The sequence below is a fragment of the Eptatretus burgeri genome, chromosome 3, assembly GCF_056783735.1.
Source record: "Eptatretus burgeri isolate ZD-2024b chromosome 3, Ebu_testis_v1, whole genome shotgun sequence".
NCBI classification, from domain to species: Eukaryota; Metazoa; Chordata; class Myxini; order Myxiniformes; family Myxinidae; genus Eptatretus; species Eptatretus burgeri.
In genome coordinates this window covers 101,313,474-101,325,973 of record NC_140963.1, presented here as the reverse complement: position 1 = coordinate 101,325,973, position 12,500 = coordinate 101,313,474, and the positions used below count along the sequence as shown (strand labels likewise).

At 31.0% G+C, this 12,500-nt stretch overlaps 1 protein-coding gene and 1 long non-coding RNA gene across 8 annotated transcripts in view; one reads left to right on the top strand and one right to left on the bottom strand.

Moving 5' to 3' along the window:
- GAD1 (glutamate decarboxylase 1) overlaps window positions 1-12,500 on the top strand; it is a 166,121-nt gene that overhangs the window by 116,142 nt on the left and 37,479 nt on the right. The window lies entirely within an intron of this gene.
- Window positions 12,095-12,500, bottom strand: part of LOC147030543 (uncharacterized) — a 2,128-nt gene continuing 1,722 nt past the window's right edge. The window contains exon 2 of the long non-coding RNA XR_015056440.1: window positions 12,095-12,500. This exon is cut by the window's right edge and continues 1,331 nt beyond it. This is a non-coding gene — a long non-coding RNA (uncharacterized LOC147030543).

Below are 12,500 nucleotides of genomic sequence, written 5' to 3'. Positions count from 1 at the left end.
TTTGGAAGATATTTATTATTTGCTTTAGCATATCTTTTTGAACATACTTGTGATATTCCACCTCTCTTGGACTTCTCAATCATCAAAAGCATATCAACATCACTGATTAAATCTATATCTTGTTTTGTCATTTTCAACATTGCACTCCAAGCGAAACCAGGAGCTGTGAAATAGTGGGCAGGGTCTAATCCATAACAATTTTTATTATGACAGAGTGTTCTAAAAGCCTCAAACACATCAGCTAACAATAAAACATCTCTTTTTAGATATAAATCGTGATATTCTCCAAGGTTCTTTATCTTAAATATTTTCCATATTTCTTGTGCGTGTTTATATTCCTTATCACTTATCTCTTCTTCATAAAGGTTATTATAGAAACTTTCTTTTGAAGGAAGTTGTGTTTCTTTAAATCTCATAAATGAATCCATATAATCATAAGGATAAATTCCCTTACTTGTAAGAATTTTCTCTTTACTTTGAATTTCATTCCTTGTTTGAATTTCCTCTCTCGTAAGAATTCCTTCTTTAATCAGAATTTCATCTTTAATCTGAATTTCCTCTTTAGTTCGAATTTTCTTTATAATTAGAATTTCATCTTCAGTTAGAATTTCTTCATTAATTAGAGTTTCCTCTTTACTTTGAATTCTCTCTTTAATCTGAATTTCCTCTTTAGTGAGAATTTCCTCTTTTGGAAAGAATGAATTAAGATTTGGAAAAGAGTCCGTGGAGCTTAGATTTGATGCGAGGTAGGCTAGTGGTGTTCCCATAAACTTGTAAGAATCTAAAAACCTAATACGAGTTAAAGGTTTTGTGAATATCATTTTTGAAAATGAAATATACTTTTGACTTGTGTTTGTTATAGCAGAAATATTCCCTGGTGTTTTTGAAAGTTCATTTATAAATAGATGTGTATCATAGTTGGCGCTGTTGTGAAGAAAGACTGGAATAAAAGAAGGTAATTTATAATTAAGATTACAACAGGAATGAGCGGGACCTCTATATTTACCAGTAAGATGACAATGGTCTCTAACTTTAGACTCCTTAATTTCCCTCACAAATATGACAGATATTGTTCATTCTAAATTCTAATTTTTCTTCTTTGGTTAATTTCATCGGTTCATTTGTTTCTTTCATTAATTTAGTGAGTCTTATACAATCCTTTTCTAATCGTTTTACAAACTCTTGTGAAGCATTTTTTCCACGATAATGTTCAAGTTTGTTATACTTTTCTCCAACAGATGATTTGATATAATAACAGAAACCACAAGGAATATGTTTTTGATATTTATTTGTATATGGTTCTTTTGGATTAGGAGAAGCAGTATTTATCTTTTTAAGGATACATTCAAAATCAGCGTATATCACAAATGGGTGCATGATAGATTTATTATAATCTTCAAAATAAATCTTTTCACCAGGTTTAGGCATTGTAATTACAGCTGATTTATGATTACTACAATATTTTGAATGTTGTTCTAATCGTTCTTTTGTATGAAATGAATTAAGACATCGCTTACAAGGATATATTTTGTTTGCTGTTCTGAATACCTGAGAAGAGATTAATCTTGATAAATTATTGATGTATGTGTAATGTGAATTCTTTCCAACACTAAAATATAAAAGGTCAATGTGTGTTTCTTCATTTTTATAGTTGTTTGAAATTTTTAATATTTGAACTTTGTTTGTATCCGTTAATCCATATACATTAATAGAAAGATTATTCTTTTTCTCAAATTTAGGAATATCTGTTAATGGCATTGGGAATTTAAAATCTTTAATGTCCAAGGTATTCTCATATTTCATATATTGTTTTACTCTTTCTGAATTACATTTTGGTGGATGTAAGTGAGCAAGAACAGACCAGAGAAAACATTTATTATCATTGTTCTTAATATTAACAACTGCCTTCTTTAGTTTTATTTCTTTTGGTAATTCAATATAAGAAGAAGCTTTAAGAGGGTTTGATTTTAGAATGTGTATATCTAAAAAGATGATTTTTTTAATATTGAATCCACTTCCTACCACTGTATTATCAACATCCTCCTCTTGTCTTGATAGTTCTTCATAAACCCCACTATTCAAAAAATCTTGAAATGATGTTATAAAATGAAGATCTGTTCTCATATAAGGAGTTTGTTCTTCATCTTGTCTTTTCATATTCATTTTCACTCCCATATAAAACTTTAAAGTTTTCATTTCTTTTAATGTCTTTTTAATAAATTTTTCAACATCGGGTTTCACTATTTCAATTGATTCAGCTATTGATGATGGACCGGGTTCTCCAAATTGAAAAATCCTTATTTTTATATGCCCTTTAAATGCCTCATCAGTGTTTTTAATATAATAGTCTCCTTTTACTTTAAACTCATTTTTCTTGTGTTTTTGTGATTGAAGATGTTGATTATAACTACTCTTCAAAACATCCTTTGAACAGATATCACAATGTTTTCTTTCCAACTCAAGAGGAGATATTTGATGAAATAGATTAAATGTGTGTTTGTTGGTTCGGAGGTGTTTTCTATAATGTTTATATTCGTGATTACAAACATCGCAGTACGTTGTATTCACCATATTTATAGAATAAAACTTTGCTTAAACTAAAATTTTCTTGATGAAAATTTCGTTTAATTTATAGGTGAATCTGTGCTTAAAAACATTTTATCCTCCAACTTTTTCACTTAATAAATACAATGTTTCAAGACACAAAAGACAAGTTTCAATCAATCTCTTCATCTGTTAAAGATACTGAGAAATATGTCAAGGATGTAAAATTGAACAAAGATAAATATAACAACTATTGGATAAAAACTATTATGGTAAATAATATGAGTTCTTCAATTTCCTTCAGTGGAAGGGCTTTTAGTATACCTGGTAGAACATCAATTAAAGTATCTCTAACAAAAGTTTCTCCTCTCCTTCTAGTAATATATTCAAAACTAGAAAAAGCAATGAAACAAGAAAAAGTATCAAAGAACAAAAACCTTATGGATGAAGCTTCAGAAAGAAAAGATAAGACTATCTGTAATATGCAAGGAGAAATTTGTATTTTTTTCAACAACCCTAAAGATGTAAATCTTGATGAAATAAAGGATGTTAATATATCAGGTGAAATGACATTTCGTTCAATAGTAGTTAACGATAATTTTAAAATTACCTTTAATATAAAAAATGTTGTCGTTGAATCTGATAATGAAAAAAAGTATATCGATATCGATGGTAATATACAACTGAAAGTATAGATGAATTTCAGTTTAAGTAAAGTTTTACTTTATAAATATGCTAGACTTTCCTGATTCTCCATATGACAAATTTGAGAATTGTCCTGCGTGTGAAAGACGGGGATTAAACACAGAGTCAAAAGCCTATAAACAATGTATATTCTGTGATTATCTTCTAATTAATGATAATAAAAAATATAAAAAGGAAAATAATTCTTTTAGATTTACACCAAAAATGAATTACTTTACAAGATTGATTAGAGAAATGAATGTAAAGTATGAGGATGATAACACACCTTTCCTTACAAGGGAAGAAACTGAACGTATAAGAGAAATGTTCAAAGGATTGTTGTTGTATATTATTCATGGATGTAATTTTCAGGGAAATATCAACACAAGATATTGTATAAATAAAATAATGGATTATCTTGAAATTAAACCTGAACTTAGGATAAAATATAGAGTTTCTAAAAAGCCAATAATAAATTAAATAACCTGTTTTTCAAATATATAAATGAATGATTTTTTACCTATTTGGGAAAATAAGATAAAATTTAACAACCATAAAAATCTCCCAAATTCATTAAGATGTCTCATAGTTGGTTCAAGTGGATGTGGAAAAACCTGCTTACTTTTAAAAATGCTCCTCACTCCCAACTTTTTAGATTATGATAATTTAATAATTTTCACAAAGTCGAGTTTTCAACCAGAGTATCAACTACTCTCACAAGGTTTTAATGCTGGTCTTCAAAAAGAAGATATAATAGGTTTATTTAAACGTCAAAAAAACCTAAATGATTATAACATTGAAGATATAATTCAACTATTTTGTGATACACAGAGATGTAAAAAGAAATCAAATCTTATAACTTGTATTCTTAGTGATAATACGGATGATATACCGTCTCCCAAGATTTGGATAAATCAAAAAAGAACCTCGTTATCTTTGATGATTGTGTTAATGAGAGAAACCAAACGGTAATGGACAGCTACTACACAAGAGGGAGACATTCTTCTTGTAATTGTATTTATCTTAGTCAATCGTACTTTCAACTTCCTCGTCGTTCCATCAGAAACAATGCTAATACTTTTATTTTATTCAAGTTAAATTCAATAGATATCAATAATTTTTGGAGAGATAATTGTTCTACATTATGTAGTAAAAAGAAATTTGAGGATTATATGAAGCACACGACTGAAAAATATAAATATATTGTTGTGAAACAAGATGAGATATTAAGGGATATATTTTTTGTTTTATAAACAATTACATATATAAATGACAACTATTATTATAAATCTTGTGGGTAAATCTGCTTCTGGAAAAAACTTTCATAAATCAAGGTTCTTGTGTAGTACAAATGAGAATATTGTAAATTTACTTAAAAACACCCCGTGATACGCATTGTATCAACAACAACTAGAGCAATAAGACCTGGAGAAGTAAAAGGTGAAGATTATCACTATATTTCAGTGGAGGAACATATGCGATTGAGGAATGAAGGACAAATATTTGAGGAGGTTTCTCTTGGTACAACAAAATATTCACATTGTAAGAGTGAGTTAAAGAAACTAAAATCTGGTGGTGTTGGGATATTAGAAACTAATCCAGAAGGAACGAGACAAATTATTAAATATCTGAGCGGAGTGAAGATTTTATCATTCGGTTTTGATGTTGATGAAGAAACTCAACACAAACGTATGAAAAGCAGAGATGCAAGGATTAGTGAAGAAGAAATTACAACTCGCATTAATGTTAATAAAGAATTTGATGAAATATTTAAAGAAAAGGATTTATTTGAACACATCTACTTGAATGATGAAGAAAAGGAAAATTTCCCTGTTGATCTTTACAATTCATTAAATGATATTTTACAATAAATAAATGGATACAAAAGAAAGAGCAAGAAGATTTAAGGAACATCAAGAGTTGGTTTCAAAAGTTGTAAAACAACAGGAAGACATAAAGAAGAAACGCAGACAGAAACTAACGGGCGAAGAAGCATTTGAAAAAAAACAAGAGAAATTTTTTAAACCACTTTTAAAAACTTCCCAAGAAAAAATGAAAGATGTTTCCACAGTTCCCACAGTAGAATATACTCCTAGAAAGCTTCAAATGTTAAAAGATTTCAGTCAAATGACGGAGGAAGAATTAGAGCATATTGGAGAATTAGAACATGATGAAGGTTTATTTCAACAACTGGAAGAGATTAATCAACCCCTGATTATATTGTGAATGCTGTTCAAAACAATGAATATTCAGCGGATTCAAAAACCAAAGCAGGACTCATTCCAACAGAACAACCAGCAATATTTCATCTTGTTCAAGAAAAGGTATTGATATTTAATGATGAATTAAGGTTCTTAAGTTCTGCTGAACCCCCTGTTAAACTAACTCCGAGATTAATGTTTCTTCTCACAAAAGATGGAAGGCAAGGTTCAACTGTGAGGGATGAATCAAAGTATATTGATAAACCATTGGATATGGAAAATAATGATGATAGAGTATATATTGATTTGCTGAACACTCTAAATTATAAGGTTATTCTTTCTGGTAATAGTAGGAAGAATGAGAAGGAGAAACACATTATTCAGGCTTTAAGTATCCTTGGTTCAGGTATTAGTTTTCTTCCAAATGACCCATCGCAATTAGTTAATAGACTTATTGTTGTTCGGCAGTAAGAAGGCTGGAAATAACAATTGTTTTAATGAAGCATCAGCCATTTTATCTCATATTAAATAAGATGAGAAGCACAATCCTGAGTTTTAATTTCACAACAAGCGACCACACATCTTCATTCCCATACCCACTACAACTTGACACAACAAAAGAATATGAGGCATCTTTATTGTCCATGGAGACTTATAATACCTTATTTAATATAACCGAGAAAAATGACAAGTTTAGTTATAATCCGGGAAGTGGATACAAAACGATAACAGTCTCACCCGGAGCATACGAGATTTCTCAAATATCTTCCGAAATTGCTCGTCTTATGAAAGAACAGGGTGATGAACCAAAAAATATTGTTATAAACATTCAAAAACATACTTCAAAATCAACGATTAAAGTTAAAAATAACTACAAGGTTGATTTCACAATTGATAATTCATTTAGAGAGTTATTAGGTTTCTCCTCAAAAAAGATTGAAACTAATGGGACGTTTTACAGTGATAATGTCATTCAAATATCCTCAGGAATAAATTCGGTGTTAATTCACTGTGATTTGATTGATGGTGCTTATAATGATGGATTAAAAACAAATACAATATTTTCATTCAGCGCATACTCAACCCCAATTGGTTATAAATTCAATATGGAGCCTAAAAATTTGGTTTATCTACCTGTGTCAGGAAAAACCATACACAGAGTAAATTTTAGGATAACCGACCAAGATAATCGTGTGATTTCTTTTAATGGAGAAGTTATATCTATCAGAATTCACCTACGTGAAGTTTTTCAATAAATAAATACGATGGTTATTGTGAGGAAGCACGAGTTGGGAAAATATAAAATAATTACAGGGGATGGGATGTTCCTTTCCCCGTACTACAAGGGTGAAGGTATGTATCTTGGTAGAGGATACTATAAACCTAAGAGACAAAGGGGTGTCGGACATCAATTTAGAGGAGATGGGATAATTGATACTCTCATGGGTATTGGTTCAACTATTCTTAAACATAAAGACCTAATTGGTTCAACTGCTTCTGCTGTGGGAAATGTAGCAGGTGCTGTAAAGAGTATAAAAGATGCTCAGAAAGAATCTCATAAATTACAAGCAATAAAAGAAATTAAGAAAGGTAAAACTCAGTTGTCCCCCAAGAACGACAGAAAATAATTCAAATACTTGGATCAGGGTTTCAAAAGTTTTAACATCTTTTTTCCTAAATAAATACAAGTATGGAAGCAATTGATAGTATCTATGATTTGGATGATACTATTATTATCTCAAACTCCACTAAAAAAGAAGATTACTTCAAGGTAAATGCAATAACTGGAACAGACTGGAATACAAATGGTACAAAAAGTTTTGAAATAAATAATCAACAAACCTATTTGAATCTCTCCGAAAGTTTCTTGTTGTGTAAATTTAAATTCACTAAGGCTGGGAATAACACAAACGCTACACTTGTAAATGATTTCTTCTGGAAAATGTTTGATAGTGTGCGATTGTATATTGGAACACAAGAAGTTGAAGCGGTTGATTATGTCTCTGCTGTATCTGAAATGATGAAATTTACACTCTATACATTCAGTGATAGAATGGGAAAGGGGTCTGTCGAAGGTTTTATTCCTGATATGTCAACGGGAACAAACACAGACCCTGGATATATTCAAAGGAAAGGAATGTATAATGATGATACAAAAGCAGAAAATAGTTTTACTGTGGCAGTTCCTCTTAAAGGTATATTTGGATTTTGTGATTATGATAAAGTTCTGTATGGTCTTAAAATTAGATTTCAACTACAAAGGAATGATAATGAAAATAGATTGCTTTTTGGTGTTGGTAATGCTTTTGGTGATCAGAATAAATTTGTAATTGAGGAGATGAGTTGGTATATCAGTGAATATACTCCTAATCTTAAAACAGAAGAGATGTTGAATCGAAGACTTAACTCAAAAAAACCACTCAGTGTATCATACCTCAAAAGAAGATGTCAACACGTTAAACTCAATCAAACTACTTACACGTGGAATTTGGGTGTTCTGGAAGGAAAGCCACGATATCTGTGGATGATTTTTAAAAAGCCAGATGGTGATACTGCGACTGATAAGAATAATGCATTGAGTGATAATGCTAAGGTGAAACAACTTCGCGTTTCTCTCGATGGAACATTTTATCCACGAGATAGATTGGAAATTAATTGGGAAAAAAATGATTTTGCTGAAGCATACAAGTCTTACCAAAAGGTGTGTGAAAGTAATGGAAATAAAGAACCTATTTTGGATATGACAGCATTTAAAAGTTTGTATACAATCTATACGTTTGACCTGAGCGCTCAAAAAGAAACTATAAAGTCTAATCGAGTGGATACTTCCCTATACATTGAAAGAGGAGAGAGTGAAGAAGTTGATACATATTGTTTGCTTTTGGAAGAAACAGAATTGCAGATTAATACAGATAATGGTGTGATGATTAGTCTCACATAATTTTTTTGTTAAATAAATGAGTGGCAAAGTACCAACTGGGGTATATGTTAATCAAATCAATCTTCATAAACTATCATCTTGTGTTCAAAATCAAAAGCCTTGTACGATTAACGTTAATACAATTCAGAGAAAAGGAGCAGTAAGAATTGATGTTTTGCTCACAAGAGAACAGGTTAAAATCTTGAATGACACTGGCTCACTTAAAATTAAAATGACAAAACCAATGTTGAAAAAATATTCAATAAGAGAGACGAGTGGAGGATTTCTCCCATTTCTAATTCCTTTATTTGCTGGTTTAAGTGCGGTTGGAGCATTGACGGGTGGTATTTCAACAGCGGTCAAAACTGCCAACGAAAGGAAGGCTCAACTCCAGGCTCAAAAAGAATTGGAAAGACATAACAAAGAGTTGGAGAAACAAATTAGTGGAAGTGGTGTAATTGTAGATTTTGCTGAAAAACTTGAAGGTCTGCCTGATAAAGCGAGATTGTTAGTTGGAGATATGCTTTCTTCTATAGCACAAGCAGGTGTAAAATTAACGAAAAGAGGTAATGGATTATATCTTTCTAATAAATAAATGAGCATTGATGAGTGGTTGAAAGAATTTGGAAAGAATACAACATCAAATTTACAACTTGCCAAATATTGTAAGAAATTAAAAATTCATAATGTGGTTATTTGTATGAGAGATGAATTAACAAATGTGTCGAAACATACAAAGAATATTATTATGAACTTAGAAGATAATGATGGGAACGGTTCTCATTGGGTTTGTATTTTTAATAGTCAAGACAAATATTATTTTGATAGTTTTGGTCTTCCACCACCTGTTGAAGTCATAAAATTCTTACAGAATGGTGTTTATCAAACATTTCAAGTCCAAGAATTAAATTCCAAGTGTTGTGGTCAATTATGTCTATATGTGTTATTTCAACTCAACAAAAATAAAAAATTTTATGATATTATTTTTCATCTAATATAAATGACTTATGTTGGTAAAGATGGTTCTATCTTTGGTGTATCTCAAGAACTGGATATTGATTTATCAAATTATTACACAAAGGCACAGGCTGAACGACATAAATATAATATAAACAAAAATATTAACATGAAAAATGCTTATAAATTAAAAAATTATCCAAGCCCGACTGACGCGAATGACTTGGTGAGATTAAGCGATTTATCACAATATATATATACTTAAATAAAACGGCTGTGTATTCTAAAGATACAGAAGTGTTGATATTATCTCCAGGTCATACAGAATTCACAGTTCGAATTAAAATAAATTTTTATAAAGAAGGGCGTATCGTTTGTATGAGAATAGAACAATGGGGGTATGATATGAATGATTTAGGGTATAATTGGTCATTTAAAATTAACCTCGAAGACCTGGAACAATTAAATCAGTCTCGTAAGGAAGAATATTATCCACTTGGTATCGAGAATGAGTTTTGTGGAGCCACGATTAGTAAACAACAAATAAAAGAATTTAATAAGGGTAAATATAATAATGGTTTTGCCCTTGTTTATCTCATGAAAACAGAAAAAAACAGGATTATATATAATAAGTAAGGAAATACAAAATGATTTAACTATGGGAAGATGGGGAGGTGTTTCGTGCCATAATATTATTCTAACATATATTTCTAATACATAAATGACAGCAAGAAGGCTTCAAGAAAATTATCATTTCTGTGTTCAAGCATACCTTCAAGAAAAGGGTATTCGGTATTTTAATAAATATGTTCTACAACATAAGAATGAGGTATTTTCAATAAAAGATTGGCATTATGCTGATGTTGATAAACCGACAACTTTAGATTTAATTAGAATGTTAAATAATGAAAAAATTATAAGGTTAAGAAAAGGTAAGGCTCTTTTAGAAATTCAAAAGAAATTTTATTGGTTTCCTGTTGTAAAAAAAATTATTTTGGATACAGGAATAACAAGAAATCCTGATGAATATATGTATAATATTCTATGGGGTGTAAACGATTCAAGTATAGTAAGGGATGAGGAAGGAGTTGAAGAAGAGAGGGAAGAGGAGGAAAAGGAGAAGGAGGAGAGAGAGAAGGAGGAAAGAGAGAATAGAGAGAGGGAGAAGAAAGAGAAGGAGGAAAGAGAGAAGAGAGAGAGGGAGGAGAGGGAGAAGAGAGAGAGGGAGGAAAGAGAGAAGAGAGAGAGGGAGGAAAGAGAGAGAATGAATAAATATCAAAATATGGAAACCAGTGAGATTCAAAAAAGAATAGAGGTATTAAAGAAAATAACTTATCTCACCAGGGAGGAATACAAAGAATTAACAAGTCTATTTGCAATACTTTCAACAAAACTATTAGCATCGTCAAGCTATTCATTTTAATTCAAGTTTTTTCTTAAATAAATGGAGGAGAGAGTGAAGGCATTTCTAAGGATTCTTTATGTTTTAAAAATTAAGATTCAAATGTGCATGTTGGAAACTAAAAAGGTTTTTGCACTCTGCAGAAATTTTTCTCATAAATAAATGAGTTATTGTCTCAAATGTAAAAAGAAAACTAATACTAAAAATATTTCATATATTAAAAGTAAAAATAACAGGGTTATACAAAAAGGTATATGTTCGGTGTGTGGTTCAAAAAAAAATCAATTTATCTCCAAACACAAACTCGGAGGAGATATACAAAAGTTTTTATCAGGAAGTAAATTTACAACTACTGGAATACCAGGGGAATTACATCTTCCAGGGTATTCTTTCTGTGGTCCAGGCACAAACTTGGATAAAAGATTAGATGAGGCAGACAATCCTAAATCCTGGAGTAAACCAATCAATAGAGTTGATGAAGTGTGCATGAGACACGATATTGATTATGGGAATACCACAACGTTGGAAGAAAAGCATGAAGCCGATAGAGAAATGTTATATAATTTGTCTCTGATACAAAATCCAACCTTGAGAGAAAAAGTTGATAGGTTCATCGTGAAGAAGATGATTAGTGCTAAATTGAAACTTGGACTTGGAAATTCAAAAACTTATAGGCTCTAATGATGCCATTAAGACTGAAGAGCAATTAGCTGATGAATTACATAAACCAATATTCACAAAGTTTCAGAGAAGGAAAGTTTATTCCAAGGAAGTTGATTATATCTGGTCTGCTGATTTGATTGAACTCAATAATGATAAGGGGTACAAGTATGCTTTAACCGTTATTGATTTGAGGAGTAGATATGCGTGGGTTGTCCCTTTAAAAAACAAAACAGGTAATACTCTTATGTTAGCTTTTCAACAGATATTTAATAAAAGTAAGAGAAAACCTAAGAAATTGTGGACTGATGAGGGTAGAGAGTTTTATAACAAGACATTTATGAATTTTCTAAAAAATAACAGTATTACATTATACAGTACCTTTAATGAAGGGAAGGCAGTTGTTGTTGAACGTTTTAATCGTACCTTAAAAGAGAGACTATATAAAAAATTCACACAACTCGGTTCACAACAATGGTCATCTTTTATTCAGGATATTGTGGATAAGTATAATGACACGATTCACACATCAACGAATATGAAGCCATCAGAAACATTTACAAAATTAAAATATGAAAAAGAGATTAATGTCAGAAAACCTAAGTTCAAAGTTGGTGATATCGTAAGAATATATAGGTGGAAATCTCATTTTGAAAAGGGTTTTACTGAACGATGGACGAAAGAACTTTTTAAAATTGTTGATGTAATAGATACAGTTCCTTGGACTTATAAAATATATGATTTGGAAGGGGAAGAGATTTTAGGTTCATTTTATTCACAGGAATTACAAAAGACAAAACTAAGCAGATAATACACCTTTGTGGACACTCGAGGGCCAAGTCCGAGGTGTATAACAGTATATAATGTGTGTCAAGGGGTGGACGTTCTTACATCTGTGAACCCCAAACACAGAATCCTCAACTGAATAGTCAAGGCTTAACTTTTGTTTGTGTGTGTGTGTGTGTGTGTGTGTGCAATGGGAGCAATAGGTTGGCGCTTCACTCCCTCCTACTATACACCGTTGTGGACACTCGAGGGCCAAGTCCGAGGTGTATAACAGTATATAATGTGTGTCAAGGGGGACGTTCTTAGATCTGTGAACCCCAAACACAGAATCCTCAACTGAATAGTC